This window comes from Manis javanica, chromosome 8 (assembly GCF_040802235.1).
Source record: "Manis javanica isolate MJ-LG chromosome 8, MJ_LKY, whole genome shotgun sequence".
NCBI classification, from domain to species: Eukaryota; Metazoa; Chordata; class Mammalia; order Pholidota; family Manidae; genus Manis; species Manis javanica.
In genome coordinates this window covers 69378813-69403161 of record NC_133163.1, presented here as the reverse complement: position 1 = coordinate 69403161, position 24349 = coordinate 69378813, and the positions used below count along the sequence as shown (strand labels likewise).

General features: G+C 34.5%; 1 long non-coding RNA gene across 1 annotated transcript in view; it reads right to left on the bottom strand.

Moving 5' to 3' along the window:
* Positions 1 to 24349, bottom strand: part of LOC140843274 (uncharacterized) — a 175934-nt gene that overhangs the window by 136665 nt on the left and 14920 nt on the right. Inside the window, exon 2 of the long non-coding RNA XR_012120889.1 lies at positions 22876 to 22918. This is a non-coding gene — a long non-coding RNA (uncharacterized lncRNA). The remainder of the gene's footprint in view (positions 1 to 22875; positions 22919 to 24349) is intronic.

Below are 24349 nucleotides of genomic sequence, written 5' to 3'. Positions count from 1 at the left end.
GCTTATGCTTGTACAAAACCTGTAAATCAATATAGCATTTTTATTCACAATATTATTCATAATAGCCAAAACCTGGATAGCCAAATACCAGAAATAGCAGATATCTTTCAACATGGGAATTTGGAAACACATCTGAATGGTTAAACAAACTGAGTTACATGCCATGGAATATCAATTAGCAACAAAAAGAAACTATTGAAACATGCTATAATTTTGAAAAACTCCAGGAATTATGCTGAGTGAAAATAACTGATCCCAAAAGGTTATATACTGTATGATTCAATTTATGTAATATTTTGAAATGACAAATATTTCAAAATGGAAAACAGAATAGTGGTTGCCAGGAGTTAGATGACACGGTAGGTAGGGGTACAAGGAAAGAGGTGGGTGTGATTATAAAAGGGTAAGAGCTATATGAGGGATCCTTGTAGAAATGAAACTGTTCAGTATCTTGATCATGGTGGTAGGTAAACAAATCTACACATGTCACAAAATAATATATAACTAAGTGTACACACACATTTAGAAATGAGTACAGGTAAAACTGGGCAGATAGTAAGACTAGTAGATTGTATTAATATCAATATCCTGATGTGATATGCTGTAGTCTTGCAAAATTTTACCATTGTGGAATACTGGGGGAAGAGTTCAATGGGATATCTCTGTATTATTTCTTACAATTGCATATTAATCTACAACTATCTGCATAAAATTTTCAATTAAAAAGCATTACTACAAGAAAGACAATTTACACTTGAGAGACAAAAGTCAATATAGTTTCAATTATGTTGCCATTTTTCTCCCAATTTTGCTTATAAAATTTTCTATGTCTTAATATGCAAAATAATGTAGCATTGGGTGATTTTAGTTTGGAGATTATCATTTATACGTACACATTCACTGTGTTAGGAAGATGTTAGCATAACATGCAACACTGACAGAAAGTTATGACGTCACTAATTCCAATCAGCTATCACTTAACCACTTACCCTACACCTTTTCATCAATCATGCCTTAACTTACAGGCATTTAAAAAAATTTCACGTGGAGAAAAATCTTTCCTAAAAAACCATGTAGTAAAGTCAGACAACTAGTGGTATATCAAACACCACATTCATGACGTGAAAATGCTGAGCTTTATAGTAAGTTTAAAAATGAGCAGCTCTTTTTGAAGTCTGTGCAATCAATCTCACTTTAAAATGAATGGGTTTTATCTTGATGATAGTTTTGTTTGTTTAGAACTCAACTGACTCTGCTAGGATAAGTAAAACTTGGAAGTAGGTACCCTATCTCCTTTTTCTCAATCACACATCTTATTGATAAGCTAGTTTTCAGAACTTAATCCAATGCATTTAATCTATTGACTTCACACTTATGTATAACTCATAGGATGAAAAAAAGTGAAGACTGCTTATTTAACTTGAGTTAATGTTGATTTATGAACAGGCAGAACATCTACACCGAGGTTATGTGGGCATAAGTCAGACTACTGGTTTCCAAAATCATTTTCTTTCTCTCTTGCAAATTCTAAGATCTTCACAACCAATATTACCGGAAGAGAGTACTGGATAATCTACAGCTTTTAATTATTTGTGCCATGGCTGCATTCCTATGATTATCCTAGTGATAAGTAGACAAGTGGGGAAATCTATATTCATGATGAATGATACAGTCCATATCTCTGGGGAGGGGGTGAGCTAATCAACCTATTGAAGGGAAAATCTTAGCCACAGTTAAAGCCATCTTAACTAACCTTCCTACAAATCCACGTGAACCATAGACAAAGATTTGTTTTGGTGCCAAACACTTCAAGAAAGAGAAAATGTGTATTAATAGCTTCAAACTAGTTGGAGGAATTTGGCAGATAATTTTAAATAGAAAATATTTTTAATTAGCTAACATTGAAGAACTAAAATAATAATAATAAATAAGGCCATACAGTGAGTGGCTTAACATTTCATTGGAAGTTTTTATTTTTCCACACTTTGGCTAATTTGATCATTTCCACATGAATGAAATACATGCTAAATTATTTACAGATAATTACATGGCTATGCTGTTGCTAAAATATTAAGACACAGTTGTCCCACAGGAAACACTGCAACAGACACAGGCACACCAAGAATTGAATAGCCAAGAGGCTAATGAAGGGGAGTTATAAGAAAACCTATAGAACTTAGAGGCAGTATTATTAAAATTAATTTATTTTTCAAAATATAGCAACTTAAAAATCTTTTTGATCCCCCCTTTCTTTTAAAAAATAATGGCTCAAGTATCAGCCCTTTAAATTTGCTTAATCTGAAAACTCACATCAGAAACTAGGCAACCAATACAATTAATTAGGTTTATAAGTAATATTCCATCCCCAATGAACATGATGCCAAGCAGGACCATAGAAAGTTGGGGTGCTATTTCCCATAGTGTAACTAAAGTGAACCAGCTCTAAATTTAATTATATTATTAATATCTAAACAAAGTGTTGTAGATAACATTAGTAGATATAGAAACAGTGTTTTCATCTAGATTAATCATGAGTAGTAATTTTAGGTATTGCACTCTTCAGGCACTATGGGAACTATTTAAGTACATTTTTGCATCATTGATTTTTCATTAACAGTTCTCTTTAAGGCATTTTTGTACTGAAGAAATTGTGTACCAAGTCACAGATGTAACCTAAGAAATAGCAACCTCTCAAACTTTAAGTTATTATGTGCCAAAATAAAATTTGTCAGATAACATCTCTGCAATCAATTCTTCCTCCTCTCCACTGCTAACTCCTAAAAAATCCTGTTTGTCTTGAGTTTACTGTATTCCTCCATTATTCAAGGGACAATCTTGGTCAGCCAGCCTAAAGGGCTTATGTGATTTTTTAATCAATAGAATGAATAGAGGTATACAATCCTCAAGTTGGAAAATAGGATTTTTCATAGATATGGGTGGACACATACCCCATACTAAATGATTAAAAAAAAAACTATAAATGGAACAAAGTCAAAAGTAATTAGGGGAAGAAGGGGGCTTTATATCTGCATCTAAATCTTTAAGCGAGATTAATTTAAGGGATGGGTATTGTTTCACTTTGTGTGTCAAAATTTTTTGAGATTTTCAACAACTTGAAAAAAACATTTCCCTTTCTGTAGTTTACTTTATTGTAAGAATACAGTATACATATACATAAAAAATATGTTAATTGACTGTTATTCATACATGTTCCAGTTGACAATAGGCTATTAGTACTTAAGTTTTCGGGGAGTCAAAAGTTGTGTGTGGATGTCTGCACAGGGATTGGCATCCCTAACTCCTGCATTGTTCAAGGCTCAACTGTAAAACTAGTTGGAACAATATAAAAATCAAGAATTCCATAAGCAAATACAAAAACATGTTACCAATAACTTCATTAATAAACATAATACAGTGCTTCAACTGCAAAATAATTATTTTTCCTTAGATCAAGAAGTAATTTATAGCTTTATTTATAGTACTTTCCAACAATCTTAGGCAAGTTACTTAATAAATTTAAGGTCTTAATTTTCCGCAGAGTACAAGATTGTGAGGAAATTCAGATGTCTTCTCCAGTGATTATTTAACATATGAATCCTAACTACAACTCCAAATATGGTGTTTGAAATCTCCATTTGGACATTTTCATTTGTTTTTTCTAACTTAGACTAGAAACATAGTTATTACTCCTTAACTAAGATTCATATACCTCAATCTCTTAGTCATTCTACAAACATCCACAAGATTGACATCACATTCGGATGCCTTCAAATTATGAAATCCACTTAATTCCTGCATGCTTTTGAATACTGAGAAATGATTAGCCTGTCACAATATTTAGTACCTATGCCATTCTCCACAGTTCTAACAAAGTTATCAGCAACTGTCTAGTAATCCTGGAAGATCTCCATATCATAGGCTATGAACTAGATGACAATTCTTAATTAGTTCACTGAAACAGAGCTTCTACTCCATTTGACCAATAATTTTGTTTTCTTGCCAATCTTCTTAACTGGAAAGAAAGAAAATGAAAGCTTTGCCTCATTTCCACCATCTATTTATATGTTTCTGTCATTCCTAAGTTCTTTGTACCTTTTGCTCCGAATATAGAGTTTAAATTTCATGGGTTGGTCTTAAGTATTCTTGATAATGTGTTTCTCTTTTGGACTTCAGCCTTCCTAATATTAATGTTAGAATTCTTTAAATTCCTTTTATATACATCTCTCTATCTCTCTCCCTCTTTTTTTTTTTTTTTTGTCTTTTCTAGATGTTCTTTGTAAAGACAAGCATTTAGCTGGTGATATGTACAAGCCCTGTCAGATGTACTTCTAGCTAATTTCAAAAGCTATCCATAAAATGTAAATCATTTAATCATAAAATTAGTCAGTTATCACCATGTATAAAACTAGAAATCAACAATAAGAGAAAAACTAGAAAATATACAAATATGTGGAAACCAAACAACATACTTCTAAACAACCAATGAGTCAAAGAAGAAATCAAAAGGAAAATAAAAAATTATTTCAAATAAATGAAAGTGAAAACATAACTAATTTCTGGGATGCAATGAAAGAAGTTCTAAGAGAAAAGTTAATAGTAATAAATGTGTATATTAAGCATATTTGCATTAATTTTAAAATAGATATGCCTCAAATAAGCAACATAACTTTACACCTCAAGGCACTAGTAAAAGAACAAATTAAGCTCCGTTAGCAGGAGGAAAGAAATCATAAATATGAGAGCAGAAATAAATGAAATAGGACCAGTAAAACAGTTGAAAGGATCAATTAAACTAAGAGCTGGTTTTGAAAAGGTAAACAAAATTTTAGGTAGGCAATATTAAAAAATGAAAATTAAAACAAAATTAGAACTGAAAGAGACATTACAATTCACACTACAGAAATACAAAGAATCATAGGAAACTCCATGAACAATTACATGCCAACAAATTAGATAACTGAGAGAAATGGATAAATTTCTATAAACACACAACATACAAAGACTAAACAATAAGAGGAAATAGAAAATCTGAACAGAGTAAAGAGATTCAATCAGTAACCAAAAACCTCTCAACACAGAATATTACATTACTAGATGACTTCACTGAAGAATTCTACCAAACATTTAAAGGAGAATTAATGCCAAATCTTCTCAAACTCTTCCAAAAAAAGTTGAAGAAGAAGGAAAACTCCCAAATTCATTCTACAAGGACAGGATTACCCTGATACCAAAGCCAAATAAGGACACTACCCAAAAAAAAGCTGTAGATCAATATCCCTGATGAATACAAATGTAAAAGTTCACAATAAAATATTAACAAACCAAATTCAAAAACACATTTAAAGGATTATACATCATTATCAAGTAGGATTTATCCCTGGGATACAAAGATACTTCATGTAGACGAATCAATAAATGCAACACATCACATTAATAAAATAAAAGGTAAAAATCACATGATCATCCAAATAGATGCAGAAAAAGCATTTGAGAAAATACAGCTTCCTTTCATAATACATGTACTTGATAGGTTGTGTACAGAAGGAACATGCCTCAACGTGACGAAGGCCACATATGACAAACCCATAGCTAACAACACTCAGTAGAGAAAAATGGAAATCTTTTCCTCTAAGGTCAGTAATAAGACTGGATGTTCATTGTCACCAGTCTTATTCATTGTAGAACTGGAAGTCATAGCTGGAGCAATTAAGAAAAACAAAGAAATGAAAGACACCCAAATTGCAAAGAAATAAGTAAAACTGTGGCTATTTGCAGATGGTATGACTTTGTATATAGAAGATCCCAAAGACTCACCCAAGAAAACTATTGGAACTAATCAATGATTTCAGTAAAATTGCAGGATATAAAATCAACAAATAATAATCAGTTATATTTCTATACACTAGTAATGAAACATCTGAAAAAGAAATAAAGAAAAATATCCCATACAGCTTCAAAAACAATAAAGTATCTAGGAATAAATTTAACAAAGGAAGTGAAAGGTCTGTAAAAGAAAACTACATACAATCAGGAAGATACACAATTAGAGTTGTTAGCCAATGATATTTGAAATTTAAGTGGTAATTAACATGAAGAAGTGTTCTTGATCTATAGATAGGTTATAGTTTTCTTTCTCTAATCCTAAGCAGTTGATATTTCCTTTCTTCTGTGCTTCTAGATAAAGCATGCTTTGAACTAGTTTATTTTATGGTTTCTGTTTTCTTGAGACACAACCTAATATGACCTGATGAAATGTGACATGCTTGTCACTTTTTGTTAAAAGTGAGTGTATATCGGCAAATATCCATGTAATTAGAATGTTTTCCCACTACTGGTTCTTGGCCGGTAACAGTCTAACAGCATAGCCCCACATGAAAAAAGCATCAGCATTAAAGAGCAGCCAATGCCTAAAAAAAACAGCTACAACATTAAATTTAAGAGAAAGACTGTTCGTATGGTCTTAGGATTCTGTTTTGCTTTCTCATGATCTTGTTTGAAAGGTTGAATAATAATTATTTCTAAAGCAACTGATGAGACTATATATGTGATATGAGAAATAAGTAAGAGGACCAGATGAAGTAAACACTAGTATTCCTTTTCTGTGGAATGCATGTTTAGTAAAAAGGGAGAGAAATTGTGCAAAGAGTGCATAATATATGGCTAGAATTGTTTCATACTAGAATGCTCTTCCGACTTCATCAGGAGGCATTACACTTTAAGCCATGTTCTTAGTGATGCAGAAAATTTCTACTTATAATGACATATGAATTCCACCTTCCACTATTATGAAAATGAGGAGTAACAGAAAGATACTCCATTTTCTTTCTGTCACTCTCAAAAATATTAAGTTAATAAAATGAAAAATATTTATCTAAATGGCTATCTTTTTTAAAGTCAATGCAAGGCAAGAAATAACCCAATGCAATTTTATTTAATTTATACATGGTTGACAAAAGATAAAATACGGCTGAAAGAATGTATTTTAGCTAGTAAGAGTAAGACTAGAAATCATTTCAAGGAGGCTGAATATCCTAGATTTACCTTTAACTGTCACAGATAAAAAGGATTAATTAATGGAGTCTGCACTCAACAGATAAAGGGCTCATTGGTTCTGTTAATTTTCTTGAAAGAGAAAGATAGTACAGGTTGAATTTCCTCTTTAGCTTGAAATGGATTCCTGTTCTTCCTTCTTAAGGTCAAGAGAAAAAGAAAAAGCAGAATATAAGAGCTAAAAATTAATCACAAATATTGCATCAGTAACATCATTAAAACCTTTGCCTAAATATGGAATTTATATCTAAAGTCATGAAATCTCACATATTTCATAAGAAATCATCTAGAATCTTTAAAAAAATCTAAGAATCTGAAATCTGTCATATACCAAATGACATATAATATAGAACATTAACATTATACAGTGATACATTAAGCAAATTATATTCACCATACATGACGATGGAATATGATCCCTCATATTATTTATTCATTTGTTTATGAGTAAAAACAATGCAAATTTTCCATTTGTTATAAATGTCTTCTCAACAGTGTGTGAAACAACCTTAATATTACCAGTCACATAGGTAGAATTCACATAAGGAATAAAATAATTATATTTATTAATGGAAATAACATACAGCTTTGAAATAATTCACTAGGAAATAGTCTCACAGATGTTATGAAAATGAGAGCCCACATGATAAGTAGTAACCTATAAGATTAGTTCTGAGGTTTGACAAAATAATGAATGTTTTCCCCAGGTACTCAATGCTTTAAGAGTTTCAAGTGATTGTTAGTACATGAGTTAAAAATTAAGCTGTTATTAAAGGAATCAAAAAATTACATTTTTAAAGGTGAATTTTCTTCACAACATGTATAATATGTCTGCATGATAAAATGAATACTGATAACACCTCCACACCAATTTTTCAGGATTAAGAGAATTTGTGTGTTGGGTACACATGAGAGAGTAGGAATAGGGAATGTGGTCTGGAGAATGACAGGAAGAGGGAATAGAAGAGAAGAAATAGAGTGAATGGAACTATAAACCTCCAGGGGAGTAAAAGCCAGACTGCAGGTACAGAGACCAGAAGGAACCCCAACTTAAAATCTGACCCATTTACACATTGACCTAACAATTTAGCATTAAACTGGAACAATCTTGATAATTAAAAGGGTCATTAGTAATTAATGATGAAACAACAAAAATAAACAGGGGACAGACACAAGCTTGAGCAAGTTGGCTTCCAATCCCCCCACTGCCAGCAACATAGACGCTAAACTGACTCAAACCTGAAGAGCCCTCCCCACCCCACTTCAACGGAAAGGTTCCATGAGTGGGCATTTGTCCATTTTAGTTCCTCTGAGATACCAGACACCTGGGTCAGAAACACACCCACACGACCCTCCCATGATCCAGACTCCCAGCTGCACAACCCAGGACGTGACATGTGACCCACAGGCCCTTAGAATGGACTTGCTATTAAAAGGACAAAATGAATACATAGGGCAGTAGTGAATAAATGAGTCACTAATGAATGAGCCCATTCAATTACCAGGGATCACTACAAGCCCAAGGCTCAGTATTTTAAGGGCCTAACAGAGGCAGCTGCTGCTGAAACTACAGTGGCTGGAATACGCTAAAGACAGAAACGTGGAGACCCTGCGTTTGTTGATACTATGTAAGGAAAGAAATAAAGGGACAGAAGAAATTTTAAAGAGAAAGAAAACTATGACAGATGATGATCCTAACTCTATGCAAGTTTCAAGAATCTTAAAGAAGACAAGCTAAATCACTAAGCAATAGAACCGTTTATTTTCACTAGCAACCTGATAATGCAGAATCAAGTAGGAGGACTTCCTTCCATTGATTGTCAAGTTTACTAAAATAGATAGATAAGAGTTCAGTTGAACAATTTGTAAAACTTTGCTAACTAGCTTAATCAATGGAGGAAGTCGTAGTTAATTACCACAATCAGCAAAGGGAGAATTGAAGAAAACTAGTTCTGTTAAAAAACAAAAAACTACAATAACTGCGGTTTAAGTGCCAAATGCAATCTGGGTGCTATGTTAAGCAATGTACTCTATAGCAACAGGATGTAATAAATTAGAAGTGTGAATTAACTTCCAGAGTCACATAGGTGGCATCTTTGTCCAAATCTATTTAAAATCAAGACTCCAGCACTTTTTTCTCTGCTGCAGTGGTGCTCTCTCCACAAACTTGAGTGATGTTCCCCTTCACTGAGATAATTAAGTGAACTTAATTTCTCATTAGAAAGCTGACTGTATTCTCCTAGAAACAAGTCCAATATATATGTGGAATATTGATTCACAGATTAGTACTTAAATATTGCAACACAAATTTTTCAGTCATGAGAGTTGTCTGTACTTGCTTTTTCCAATTGCTCCACTCTCAGGCTCTGGTGTACCTACTGCAATCAGGACTCATCTCTGCACTCCACTAAACCCTGCTAAACCCAATGACTAATTCTCAATTACATCTAAATTCATCTGTGAATAATAAGGGATAGTAGATTTGTCCTTCGTGAAGCAACTCCTTTATTTGTGGCTCTTTTTGGTCTTTCCTTGTTCCTTCTCATCTTTAAATAAGGGCTTCCCTTACAGCTCATTCTTTGGTCTTTTTCCTTCTCCGCTCACACTTTGTGCGATCACACCTCCCATATATACTATATATTTTAGAATTACTCCCAAATTTATATCTCCAGTTGGGAATCTCCCTTCTGACCATCAGAGTCATAGATCCAAATCATCACTCACTAAGTGATGTTTTAATAAGTAACTCAAGAAAGGAACCTTAAGGTATCAGAAAACAAATTCCTGATCTACCACCCAACACACAAACACACACAAACTTAGTGTTCTCGGTCTTGCTTCCCCACAGTCCACTCTCCCAGGAAATGGCAACTCTCTTAAGTTGTTCCACAAATCTTAGGGTTCTCCTTGACTTCTTTCTTATTTTCAGGTAAGACATCTAATCCATCAGCAAATTCTGCTTCAAATAAGATGCAAAATACAATCTTCCTACCTCCACTACTACTATCATCATTTTTCTTTTGAGTTGTTGTAACTGGTCTCTCTGCTTCAATTTGCCTCACACTTTATATATATTCCATTCTAATACATAAGGCAAATTCTTGTCTCATCTCTGTTCAAATATTTCTGGTGGCTTTCCCAAACCCAAAACCCTTATGATGGCTTACAAGCAATTACATATTTGAGCACCCTACTCCTCTCTGGTCTCATCTTCTACTATTTTTTCATTTATCTATCTAATTCAGACAGCACTCCTTGATTGATACTTCTGGAGCACAGTATCCTCCTTTCCCCTTGATGTTCTCTCTCTGCCCCAGATATCCTATTCGGCTTGTTTCATCACAACCTTAGAACTCACAAATGTCACTTTACCCATAATACCTTTCTTAACGAGAACTTTTAAAACAGTACCTATCTCTATCCGCCTTCTCTGTTTATTTTTCTTAACAGTACTTACTATACAATGCATTTTGATTGCCTTTTTCCCCATATAAAATGTAAATTTCTTAAGAATAGAAATTTATATCTCTTCTAATACTGACTTTATCCCCAGTTCCTCCAGTATAGTTCATAGTGGGTGCTCAATAAATTGTTGCTGAATAAATGATATCTTAACAAAACATAACATTTGATTGTAATTTTGTTTAAGATATTGCATGCTACTGTAATCTCTTTAGCTAGATTTCATATTTAAATTTCTAATTCAGAACCTACAGTGCCATTATCATGTTTGTTGTGCCTCAGTTTCAAGAAAGTCAGCAAACATTTGTTTTGTTCCACTATACAAAATCACTGTGCTAGGTATTTGGGAATAGAAATGCATAAAAATATTCCATTGTATGTATACATACCACATCTTTATCTGTTCATCCACTGATGGACACTTAGGTTACTTCCATTTATTGGTTATTATAAATATTGCTGCACTGAACACAGTGGTTCACATATCTTTTTAAAGACGTGTTTCCATTTTCTTTAGATAAATACCCAGAAGTCAAATTGTTGGATTGTATGGTAGTTTCATTTTTAATTTTTTTAGAAACCTGCATACTGCTTTCCACAGTGGCTGTACCTATTTACATTCCCACCAACAGTGCACAGGGTTCTTTTTTCTCCAAATCCTTGTCAACACTTGTTATTTCTTGTCTTCTTGATGATAGCCATTCTAACACATGTGAGGGGTTATCTCAGTGTGGGTTTGATTTTCATTTCCCTGATGAGTGGTAATGTTAGGCATCTTTTCATTTACCTGTAGTTCATCTGTATATCTTCTTGGAAAAATGTCTCTTCCGATCCTCTGCCCATTTTTAAATTGGATTGTTCTCTTGTTATTGAGTTGTATGAATTCTTTATATATTTTGGATATTAACCCTTTATCAGACATATGACTAGCAAACATTTTCTCCCATTTAATAGGTTGCCTTTTCATTTTGTTGATAATTTCCATTGCTGTTCAGAAGCTTTTTAGTTTTATGTCATCCCACCTGTTTATTCTTGCTTTTGGAGTCAGACTCCAAAAATCATCACCAAGACCAATGTCAAGGAGCTTACTACCTATGTTTTCTCTAGGAATTTTATGGTTTTAGGCCACACATTCAAATCTTTAATACACTTTGAGTTAATCTTTGTGTGTGGTATCAGAGAGGTCTAAGTTTCATTCTTTTGCACATGGCTGTCCAGTTTTCCCAGCACCATTTATTAAAGAGAGTCCTGTCTCCCCATTGTGCATTCTTGGTTGCTTTGTCATAAGTTAACTGAATATATATACTTGTGGGTTTATTTTTGGTCTCTACTCTGTTCCATTGGTCTATGTGTATGTTTTTATGCCAAAGCCATAAAGTTTTGGTTACCACAGCTTTATAATTTTTAAATGAAGGCAACCCAAATGTTATATTCACCATCAATATTATAGTCAAATATCTTTACAGCATTCAGCCATGTGTGTTTCACCCAAATCAGCACTACTTTTGGTTTGGACTAGATTTGAAAATTCTTTTTGTGTGGTTCTTATATCTTCTGGATATACAGTCACACATGATGTTTCCTACATATGAATTATGGACCCTCCTAGATTCAAGGGCAAGTACAGATTTCCCCCATGTTGTCCTCTGGCATTTCATTGACAACCTGAAGAATTAAATTTCAAGACTAAGTTGGCCTCTCTCTTGTGAGGTTCTGGTTAAACTTAAGACATGAGTGTAGGAGGAAAGTAACAACCATGGAATACATAGAGATAACTATACTCTCTTTAGACACAGACTCTGTTCATTTCTCTAGATACATAATAGTGATAATAATGCTATTTATTACCTTTTAGAATAAGTTAAGTATAACCTATTTATTAATTAATATTCATTTGCTAAGAAGGAAAACTAAAATGGACCATTTTCACATTGCAAATCATCTGTACTTTTCATATGAATGTTAAGGTAATGTTTTATAAAATACATTAATAAGTATAGAAGCCACTATATCTGAATACCTCTTAATCTTCCTTAAGGCAACATTATAAAACCTGTTTTTTAGAGAGATGCATAAAAGCTATGTATTTTGTGCTTATGGAAAGAGAGAACATTGTCACAAAGGGAAACCAAGTTCAGTTAAGACAAAATATTTATCCTAGTAGAAAAAAAGATATTATCAAATGGAGAGCATTTGGATATTTTAATGGTCAAAATAGCCCCCAAATTTTCACCATGTTGTAGATTCAGTGGAGTCTCAAACATATAAAAAGTTAGAGGATTCAAAACTAAGTTAAAATGAGCAATAATTAATATGATACTAAATAAGTTCTCTATGGTCATTAAAACTTCATAAATAATATCCAAACTTTTTTGACTTACATAAAGCAAAATTTAAATGTTCCAGAGTTTATCAATTAAATTGCAAAAACTAGCACTCTCTCCACATATTTTGCCACATGGGTACTGGATACTCTAATACCATGGTTTAAATTGCAGCTCTGGAGTTTTTTTTAGAATCTTGTTTACAAAGCAATTTTGCAGCAGGATGTTTATTTCTTTTCAACACCTTTTATGACACCTCAATTGGAAATATAAAGTAAAAATTTACCAGAATGAAAACATTTTATCTTTCAAAGCCATACTTGAGCCTTCTTTGAAAATATAATTATAGTCCAGTTATAATGCTTCAGGCAAGTTGTCTTAATCTTTACATTTTTAAGAGCACAGGATATATAATAATCTGTAAATGTAAAATTCCTGTGTGGAAATCAAATGTGTGCAGGTATGACAACTACCTAATCAGACTCCATGTGTTCAGGATGATTGAGTTTGTCGTACAGTACATATTGATACAGTGTTGAAAAGAAGCAAGTATACCAGCGAAAAGGAACAACAATAAACTAGTTCATGGTTTGTGGCAGAGGACATATAAATAGACTGGAGTATATTCCAAATGAACACTAAGCCCTATTTTATAATGAAAGTGGAAGTATTATAGCCTTTTCCTAACCCAGGACACAAAAGACTATTTGTATTTCTAGTGAATCTATGATGTTATAGCTCAGGTAAGTAGTAAGTTCATAAGGACTGCTGATTGATAGCTTCAAAGCAGCTGGAAAGTTATATATGGCAAACATGTATTATAAGATTGATTTTTACAGCAGAAATCCATATATCAAGCAGGTTCATTGGAAGCAAATGATAAAATGAATATAGCCAAGAAAAGGAGTTCTCAAGATGGTGTGCTATCAGCCAAGGTGACATACATTATAAAAGAACAAGGTGCAAAGTAATGGAAAGATAATCATTTTCTTTGATAGTGTGTAGTGACTCACCTGTTGTCTTTTTAATACATTTTCAAATAAACAATGGACATTTGTTAGTGAATTATTTGACCTAGTGGAAGTTTTGTGAGAATAACTAATAGTTGTATTTCCAAGATGTTTAAAGTGTGGAAACCTAACAAGCAGCTCAATTATTTCTTCTACCATGATTGACCATTATACAAACGTACAAATACAACATTTTTTCTGAGTCTTTTATAATTCCTTTAATTCTTAGGTAAGGGAGGATGAATTTAGTTTTCTGGCTTAACGCTATAATCATAATATTCCTCATTTTATACTTAGAACAGATTCAAAATTTCTATAAGGCACCAATATTAATCTAGCATCTTTAAAAATTATCATCTGGGGAGGAGTCAAGATGGTGGTATGAGTAGAGCTGCAGAAATCTCCTCCCAAAACCATATATATTTTTGAAAATACAACAAATACAACTATTCCTAAAAGAGAAACCAGAAGATACAGGACAACAGCCAGACTACATCCACACCTACGAGAAACCAGTGCCTCGCAAAGGGGGTGAGATACAAGCCGCAGCCTGATGGGACCTGAGTGCCCCTCACCCCATCTCCCAGTAGGAGGAGAGGAGTCAGAGCGGGGAGGGAGAGGGAGCCCAGGACTGCTAAACACCCAGCCCTAGCCATCCGCACTGGGAGCGCAGACATACAGTGCATGGTGTGCTCAATACCAGGGAAATGGGACAGTAAAACCTGCGAGCGGTCCCCACAGCCAGTGCCCCTGGGACAAAAGAAAAGCAAGTGCTTTTTGAAAGTCTTAAAGGGACAGGGGCCTCACAACTGGATGGAAGTGTCTCAGCACACTGAGCCCAGCAGCTGGGAACCCCGGGGAACTCTGGGTGCCCTAACCCCCTGGGAGGCAGCACAGCTCAGAGGCCCCTCGCAGTGATAAACAGCCTCCCACCCATTCCCCCTCCAGCGTGGCCCCGCCACAGAGGAGCAGCAACCTGAGGCTGGCCACACTGACAGCAGCTGCGTGGAGCTTACTCCACAGAGACCCGGGCAAGAATCAGAGACCCTGTCTGCATGCAGCTGCCCAGTAAAAGCCGCTAGGGGTTGCTGTTCTCACAGGAGAGGAAGGCCACAAACTAGCAAGAAGGGACATTCTCCCAGCCGTCACTCGTGTTAACTCTCAACAACTACCTCTATCGCCATGAAAAGGCAGAAGAATTTGATACAGATGAGACTAACAGAGACAACCCCTGAGAATGAGCTTGGGGAGATAGACCTAACCAATCTTCCTGAAAAAGAATTCAAAATAGAGGTCATAATTATGCTGATGGAGCTGCATAAATATGCAAGAGCTAACCGGCAAAGTAGGGAGGGAGACCACAGAAATAAAACAATCTCTGGAAGGACTTAAAAGCAGAATGGACAAGATGCAAGAGGCCATTAATGGAATAGAAACTAGAGAACAGGAATGCATAGAAGCTGATGCAAAGAGAGATAAAAGGATCTCCAGGAATGAAACAATATTAAGAGAACTGTGTGACCAATCCAAAAGGAATAATATCTGCATTATAGGGGTACCAGAAGAAAAAGAGAGAGAAAAAGAGATAGAAAGTGTCTTTGAAGAAATAATTGCTGAAAACTTCCCCAAACTGGGGGAAAAATAGTCGCTCAGACCACCGAAGCACACAGAACTCCCAACAGAAGGGACCCAAGGAGGACAACACCAAGAAACATAATAATTAAAATGGCAAAGATCAGGGACAAGGAAAGAGCTTTAAAGGCAGCTAGAGAGAGGAAAAGGGTCACCTACAAAGGAAAACCCATCTGGCTATCATCAGACTTCTCAACAGAAACCTTACAGGCCAGATGAGAATGGCATGATATATTTAATGCAATGAAACAGAAGGGTCTTGAACTAAGGATACTGTATAAAGCACGATTATCATTTAAATATGGAGGGATTAAACAATTCCCAGACAAACAAAAGTTGAGGGAATTTGCCTCCCACAAACCACCTCTACAGGGTATTTTAGAGGGACTGTTATAGATGGGAGCATTCCTAAAACTAAACAGATGTCACCAGAGAAAATAAAATCACCGAAAAGAAAGAAGACCAACCAAATACTAACTAAAGGCAAAAAAATAAAATCAACTAGCCACTAAAAGCAGTTAAAGGAAACATGAAAGAGCACAGAATAAAACAGCCAACATATAAAGAATGGAGGAGGAGGAATAAGAAGGGAGAGAAGGAAAGAATCTCCAGACAGTGTATATAACAGCTCAATAAGTGAGCTAAGTTAGGCAGTAAGATACTAAAGAGGCTAACCTTGAACCTTTGGAAACCACGAATCTAAAGCCTGCAATGGCAATAAGTACATATCTCTCAATAGTCACCCTAAATGTAAATGGACTTAATGCACCGATCAAAAGACACAGAGTAATAGAATGGATAAAAAAGCAAGACCCATCTATATGCTGCTTACAAGAAACTCACGTCAAACCCAAAGACATGCACAGACTAAAAGTCAAGGGATGGAAAAGATATTTCATGCAAACAACAGGGAGAAAAAAGCAGGTGTTGCAATACTAGTATCAGACAAAACAGACTTCAAAACAAAGAAAGTAACAAGAGATAAAGAAGGACATTACGTAATGATAAAAACTATCATCATACTCTTGGATAGGAAATCTATGATACTAATACTTAAGTTTATAGAAAGTTATAATATTGTGGGATATTTCCTATCTATAAATAACTGATGACAAACCATATATAGTCAAAGAATCCAGCATACTGATCTCAGAGCAAAATTTTTTATTTTGTAATTAGCTTTTTAAAAGTAGAAATTTGAATGTTCAGTAGTTGAGAAATGTAAATGCAATTGAAACATAAATCCCCATTGTCTTTCAAGCTAGCAATGTACATCTAGATGGAAAGACTGTTTTTTTTATTATAGAAGTTCCTAAGCTCTCCAACTTGTCAGTAAGTCAACATTATAAAAATGTTCTTTAACATCCTGTCTAAAACTGCAAAATCATTAAGATTTTTTTCCAGCATGTTGGTTTCTTTTAATTTATGATAATTTGCAATAACCTTTTGTTACTACTCTCTCTCACCAGTAATCAAGTTACACACTGGATTTTGGGTAAATTAGTGAAGCCAGCAAATATATGTATGTGAATTACACAATCTCATGTTTATAGGAAACTATTCTTAGATGGCAATTCTCTTATATAGAATCATAGCAAATTAATTCTCTGAAGTTAATTGATAACTACCATGGAAAAGTAGCATAGACAACTATTTCTCAAATAGTACATAGGTTCAGAAGAGAATAATGCTGCTGTAACTTTTTTTTAATTCCCTCACCTGACACTGTTTTATTTTCCAATGGTTAAAGAATAAGACCATTTCTTGAGAAAGCTCTTTGGGGTGATCAAGTTGACATCAGAATCTGGCAAATCACTATGACTTACAGTTCACTGAGGAACTGAAATATGATATTAGGCTTTTCAAATATATGAACAATGATTTTTTTGTTTTACTTACAACATGGTCTTTTAAGCTTCATAAACGTTAATGGCACTGGAAAAAATAAACACTTCCTTTTAGTTCAAAGAATTTGAAATAAATTTATGTCATAGAATTAAAGAACAAATACAGAATGGATTGCTTGAGTTAATAGTTATTTACAATTGCTTAATTCTCTCATATTTATTATACAATCATCACTGCCATTAACCCTAGCACTCAAGCATCACTGAAAGGAGTAAGCTGAAGATTTTATCATTACATTGAAAGTTTGGGTTTGTCTTCTGTCAGTTTATAATTTCTTTGCCAAGTACTGCTACTAGATCCCATCTGGTGTATTCACCACCCAGATTTAAATCTGCAGAAAGATTCCAGGTAATGATGAGAAACAAAGTGAAATGGCTTACTTCATCATCAGCATGATGCCATTACCAGAAATTCCTGATAGTCAGTTTTCTTAGGCTGCAAAACAGCTTGCATATTGCAGAAGTCCTAAATTTTTTTGAGTTTAAAAAAAAAGAAGGTATGCATTCTTAAGCTAAAGTTCATGGTAATATAATGAGCATGCTGATGGAGGATATTTTTAAATGCCGGTTTTATGGCCATCTGTTAGAGCCTTTATATTGGGTTGAATGTTTTTCACGATCTAAAATCTAAAATAACTTCTTAAAAAGACTCAAGAATTGTAATGAAACAGTCATCCTTGACTCTTAACAATGTAAGGGCAAAACACATGAAAGAAGTTGTCTAAAGTACAAAGGATTATGAAAACACAGAATTTTTTAAATGAATGAATTTTTAGCTGGCATTCATACCAAATGGTAATTATTAATCATCAAGTATCAATTGCCTAAATGCATAAATAGCATACTGTTACATATTTAGAATTTTGTACTATGAAAGCCAATCAATCATACAAATTTAAGTTACTTGACACTGTATGTAGTAGACCCAGTGTCCCAAATAAGCAGCTGGTGCACAATATATTTTATAGCACCCCCCCCAAAATAAAGAAAGAAAAGAAGTCAGCCACAGATGGTTAACTTCAAGACATGCAATTTTCTATTTCCTTGGGTAGAATGCAGCACCATCTTCTAGTAGGTGATATAGTACAACAAACATCTCACCTATAAGACATCTGTTTTCCAGCTGACAATGGGCCAAAACAAAACTTCAGACTTTTGGGAAAAAAATGCCTTCCTCTCAGAGCAGTGCTGACATAAATCCTAATGACCTGATACTTTAAACTACCTCCTTTTAACAATCTCTTATACTATTCTCCAGCGGAGTCTTGAAATGAGCTGAGAGTAAAAGGCCACCCACAGCACTTAAATCAGACTTGGGGGCTATTAAGTTTTTTTTCAACCTCTCTTTTTCTACTCTGTCTTCCTAATTATTGTCATCAGTGTGCACATTTTCTTTTTTCCTTGAGAGGAAATATTGACATTTTTGGAGTGAAATATTGAAATGGTGCATTCATTTTATTGATGATTCTGCAGTAGCTAACATTCACAGAACTAAAGGTTGTAGAACTTTGTTGATGAGGCCAAAAAATCAGGAGCAAATTAAAGATAGGAGTAAAACAGGACTTCCTAATTAATTAGTAGATTTTTCTCTAATCTCCGGCATGAGAATCTAGGTGTATAAAATAAATCTTGACATCTGGCACCAATTAAAGTTCCAAGTTACCAAACAAAATAACAACTCTTCACTTTTACACATTAAATGTGTTTTTAGAAACTTCTGAACTTAAAAGAGAATTGTTAATTTTCATAAGCATAAGCAAGCTTCTAACAGTGCAGCTTCCACTTTCTCAGCCTGATTAAGGAACAAGTTTCTGTATGTTGTGAAGATTTCTCAGTTTTTAACTGAAGCAAAACTGTGGTAGAAACTTAATATTCTTGATCTTTCCTATCTCAAGGCATAGGTGAACTGTTTTATTATATCTTAGTAAACTAATCACATCATAATATATGCTTCCTAAAGAAACTAAGTTTGATCTAGGGTCTGTAAAGCCAAAGGGAGTCATATTAACAACAGATGTTCATTTACCATAACACGATGTTAGTTTTTATTTCTATATGTTCTTCAAAAAAGAACATGTGACTAATTATTTTAACTGTAGGTTTGGAAATGCCACAGCAGGAATGCAAGTATCAACTTAAACAACCTCTTTTTAACTATTATATTTAGAATTAGAATTTTATTACTTTTAACAACACCAATTTACATACTATAAACCTGCTGTATTGATTTCAGAGCCTCTTCTCACAAGTCACCTTTGAAACAAATTTTTTTCAAATGCCTGATATAAGGACTCCTTAGATAAATCTCTTCTCTCAATGTTGTTTCCCTTGAGAAGTGGTCATTACATCTCAATATCTCTCTACAATGATGGACATAAGGACTGAAGTAAGAAAAGTAGAGCCATAAATACTATTCCCAAATCATCAACTTAATAAATGTCTACAGCCTTATCTGAACACTGCGTATTAAGGTAACTTTTCAGGTTCCATCTCTCTTTCAGAAACACAGCTTTGATTTGCACAACTTTCTTTGAATTTCAGGATTAAATTAATTGTACACATATTAAGATCTTAAAAGTTAGAACCATAAAATGCAAAAATTCTCTTTATTCCACCATTTACTAGACCAATCTACTGAGGGAGAAAGACACAAAGGGGGAATTTAAATATCCAGCATGAACTAATACAGATGGGAAACAAGTAGATAACTCCTTAGAAAAGTCAACATTCATCATGGCAAAGTCAGGGAAGTTGGAATGTTGGCACCCAGTACTTCTATCCATAAAGATTTGGAAGCACACCTTTGTATTTCCATTGGTAGCAAAATAATCCTTGCAAATTGCTTAGGAAATTTTGACAGTCAGTTTTCTACTCCTCTATCCCTACAATTTTTGGCAGGGGGAGAATTTTTTTATAAAATAGATGGAGCATCTTGAATTGTGTTCATGATCCTTTCCAAAAGAGAAAGGACACTTTCTCAAGGGATACAGAACACCATCTTTCCCCACTCTCTACCTCTGTGTATCGAGGAATGTACCTGCTCTCCTAATGTGAGCATTCCTTTCTAGAGAGAATAGTTCTTAAATTGCCATAAGGCCATAAAAAGTATGGTAGATTTCAAAAAATTGCTTGCTAAAGAAACATCTTAAAAATTACAATTGCCCAAGTTCTGCTGAATCAAAATCTCTGGGAGAAGAGGCTAAAAATCTCTAGTATGATTACTAAGACCCCATACAACATCAGAGATCAAAAGTAGAAGGAATACCACACAGTTTATTTAAGAATAAATCCTACTGATCACTCAAGAGTGAGGGTACTAGATAATAGGAGTTGGGACTGAAATGTAAAATTGTGTATGGATCATGTCAAGTAAATCATAAAATCGCAAAATGTGATCACAACTCTTCAGCCCTCTCTTTTCTTTAGTTCTATCCTTCCCCAGCTTAGATTTCAGATATCATTTCAAAAAATTTTTCCAATAGTCTATTCTGCCTCAGAACCTCTGTTTCTTTATCATTCCCATCGGACAAAACTCGCACTAAATGACTCTAGCTTCCACTTTCTTTAAATCTACACTTACGCACTTAATTACTACTAAAAACTGTCAAAGAACAAAGCAACACTAAATTCCTCATGGACAACCCAGTGGACAAAGAGAATGGCCCAACAGTCACCAAATGGTGCAACCATCATTGCCATCTACCCCCTACCTCATTTCCCAAATTTAATGATTCAGTAACAATGTATTTATTTCCTCAATCTCTCTCAAAATCTCACTTTTTACCTTCTCCACCATCACCACCCAACACCAAACTACCACTATCATTCATGAGCAACTACCTACTGCCTATCTACACTGCCTGTTATTCATTCAGTTCATTTTCCACACTGGAGCCAAAGTGATCTACAGGAGATAAGAGCTGAATTTCTCTCTGTTTCTCACTCTCTCTGGGCCTTTCTCACCACCACCGCCACCACCACTTAAGTCTCTTTTATTGGCTTCCCATTACTCAGAAGGCTTCATTATGTGAATGACAAGGACCTGTATATTTTGGACCTTATCTATTTCTCTACACAAAATTTGCCTCCATAATATAAAATTTGCATATGTGTCTTCTTTCTACATGAAATATCCTTTCCCCTCTTTCCTTAGTTAATTCCTGTTCATCACAAATCAACTCAATTAGAGGATGATTGATTTTTTATATTTGTATGATTCTTTAATTAAAATCCATCACATTCCCAAGATCATATTATGTCATTAAGTAATGATATAAATATAAAAGAAAAACATCCTGAAAGAAGATTTAATTGCCTATACAATATAAGGATAAGGGCCATATTCTTAACCAAAACAGAAAACACAGAAGTTTTTTTCATTTTTTTAAGTAGATTACTTTTAATATATAAAGTGAAGTTGGGACAGCAAAGGATGGTGTAAAAGATAGGCAGTTATTTTGGAAAGAAATATTTATAATACCAAGAGCACATTGAAAAGGTTAAGATCTATAATACAGAAAATGCTCTTACAAATTGCTAAAACGGAAGCAAAAAATATATATGTGCAACAGATAAATGAGTAAATGGTATAGTGAGGCAAAACAGAAGAGCAAATTCAAGCAGCCAAACTCAGGAAAAGATGAGATGTTTGAAATTCCCATTTATCAAGGAAATATAAATTAAGTAGCAATGAGAAACATTTGCACATATTAGGCTGACTAAAATGTTAAGATGTGTCAGCATATATTGTGTGGAATGTGGAGAGAGCATAATTTCATATTATTGAAGAAAATATGAATTATTATTACCTCTATGGATATAAAGCAACCTGGAGACATCTACTAAAATTTAAAAATTAAAGACCCTTTGACCCAGCAAAGTCACCTTTGAGAATGTATTACATACTAATGAAACATTAAAAATTAGAGTAAAAATATACAATGATGCAGTTTTTTCATGGTAGGAGGAACAACTGGATATAAAGTAGAAACTAACCATTTGGGAGTGGCTAAATAAATTAGTTTACATCCATATCATGAAATATTTTGTAACCATTGAAAGAATGAATCAGGGCTAAATTAAGTGATTTCTCCAAAGTTTGCAGGAGATATTGTTGAAAGAAATGTGATATATAAACTGTTCAATGTGTCCCATTTTAATAAAACAATGATACAAATCTTTCACATTTATATAAATGCATGGGGAAAATAATTAAACAAGCACAGAACATGTTCTTAACATGGGTTTCTAAGATTGAGAATGTGAATGGATAATGTGGTAAGATCAAACAGAAAAGGAAATTAAAATATGAAATTACATTAAAAATAAGTAAATAAATCTTTATAAAAATAGTTTGCATGACTTGACCACATTCAGACATTTATGAAAATGTTCACTATGTATGTGGATAAAAATTAATAATATCAAACAAGAAAGATGGAATGATGGTTGAAAATATGATCAATATTGTCCTGTCAAGTTGTTTCTTACCTCTGAGTACACTGGCCATATTGTCTGTGGTTAATCTCCCCATCTGGAAGAACAGAGACCATGTTTTAGTCATTTTCCCTCAAAACACCCTAAATAGAACATTGTACATAAATGTCTGTTTTTCAATATATTTTTAATCAAATTCACCCCGTAATATTTATCAAATGCCAAAGGCACAGCTTTAGGCCTCAAGGAAATAGAAATAAATAAAATAAAGAGATACATTAAAATAAAACACATGAAATGAAATGAAAAATTGAATAAGGGGTCAGTGAAAAATCCAGTGAAAATCAAAAACCAAATGTAAGAAAATAAAATTATAAAAATGATTTATGCAAGATGACAGATATGGAAAACCTGAAGAATTGGTAGTACTATAGAGGAAACAAAATAAATGGAAGAGAAAAGTATTCTGAAATAAAAGATAAGAAAACATTCCTGAAACAAAGACAAATCTGTCAATTAAAAGGAATCACCAAGCTGTTGGAAAAATAAGCACAAAATGATCAATAACGAGCTCCTGCCCAGTGAAGTTCCAGAAATATATAAGAATCCAACTAAAACCATGAGATCACTGAAGGCAGATTAAAGATGGCGGTGTGAGAGGTGAGACAGAGGCTTCCTCCTAAAACCGCATATAATACAAAAATACAATTAATACAACTAATCCTGAAAGACCAACAAAAAAGAGGACAGCACCAGACTGCATACACCCGGAGAAAAGAACAGACCTCATGGAACAGGGTAAGGTACCAAAGCTGTGGCCTGGCGGTACCAAAGCCCTTCCCCCACCCCAGCTCAACAGCGGGAAGAAGAGAAACAGACTGGGGGAGGGAGTAGAAGGCCTGGGACTGCTGAACACCTAACTCCGGAGATCTGCTCTGGGAGCACAAACCTACATTTCATGGTGCTATCATGATACTCATGATAAGGGGATTGGAAAGCTAAGACAGGCAGAATTGCTGGAAAGACTGAGATTCCAGCCACTTGTGAAAAGCAGGGATCCATATCCAGTGCTCTTGGACAAAGAAAGGCGGGCAGTCTGAGAGACTTCCTAACAAGGAAACCCTTAGCAAGAGGGCTGCTAAAGGGGCAAGGATTGCACAGAGCTTACTGCTCAGGAGAAAGGACAGGTAGACAAAATTGTCTGGGTGCACTCTGCCCAGCTTTTATGATTCCCCGATGCTCCAGCTCCCTGGCTGGCTACACAGCTCCAAGGAGCCCCACCATGACATGCAGCCTACTGAACCTTTCTCCCAGCCAGCCCCACCTGGCTCACAAACCAGCAAACCCTACCCTAGTGTTAGACCAGCCAAAGGGAAGATCTGTCTACAGCAACTACAAATGCAAAGCATATGGGCTTATACCTGTGTGCTTGGCCCACTTGTTCAGGCAGTGGAGACATGCATAGTATCCGGGAAGCAGGAAACACCTCTTTCCACCCCCCAGGCACCAATACCACTCCCCTATGAAC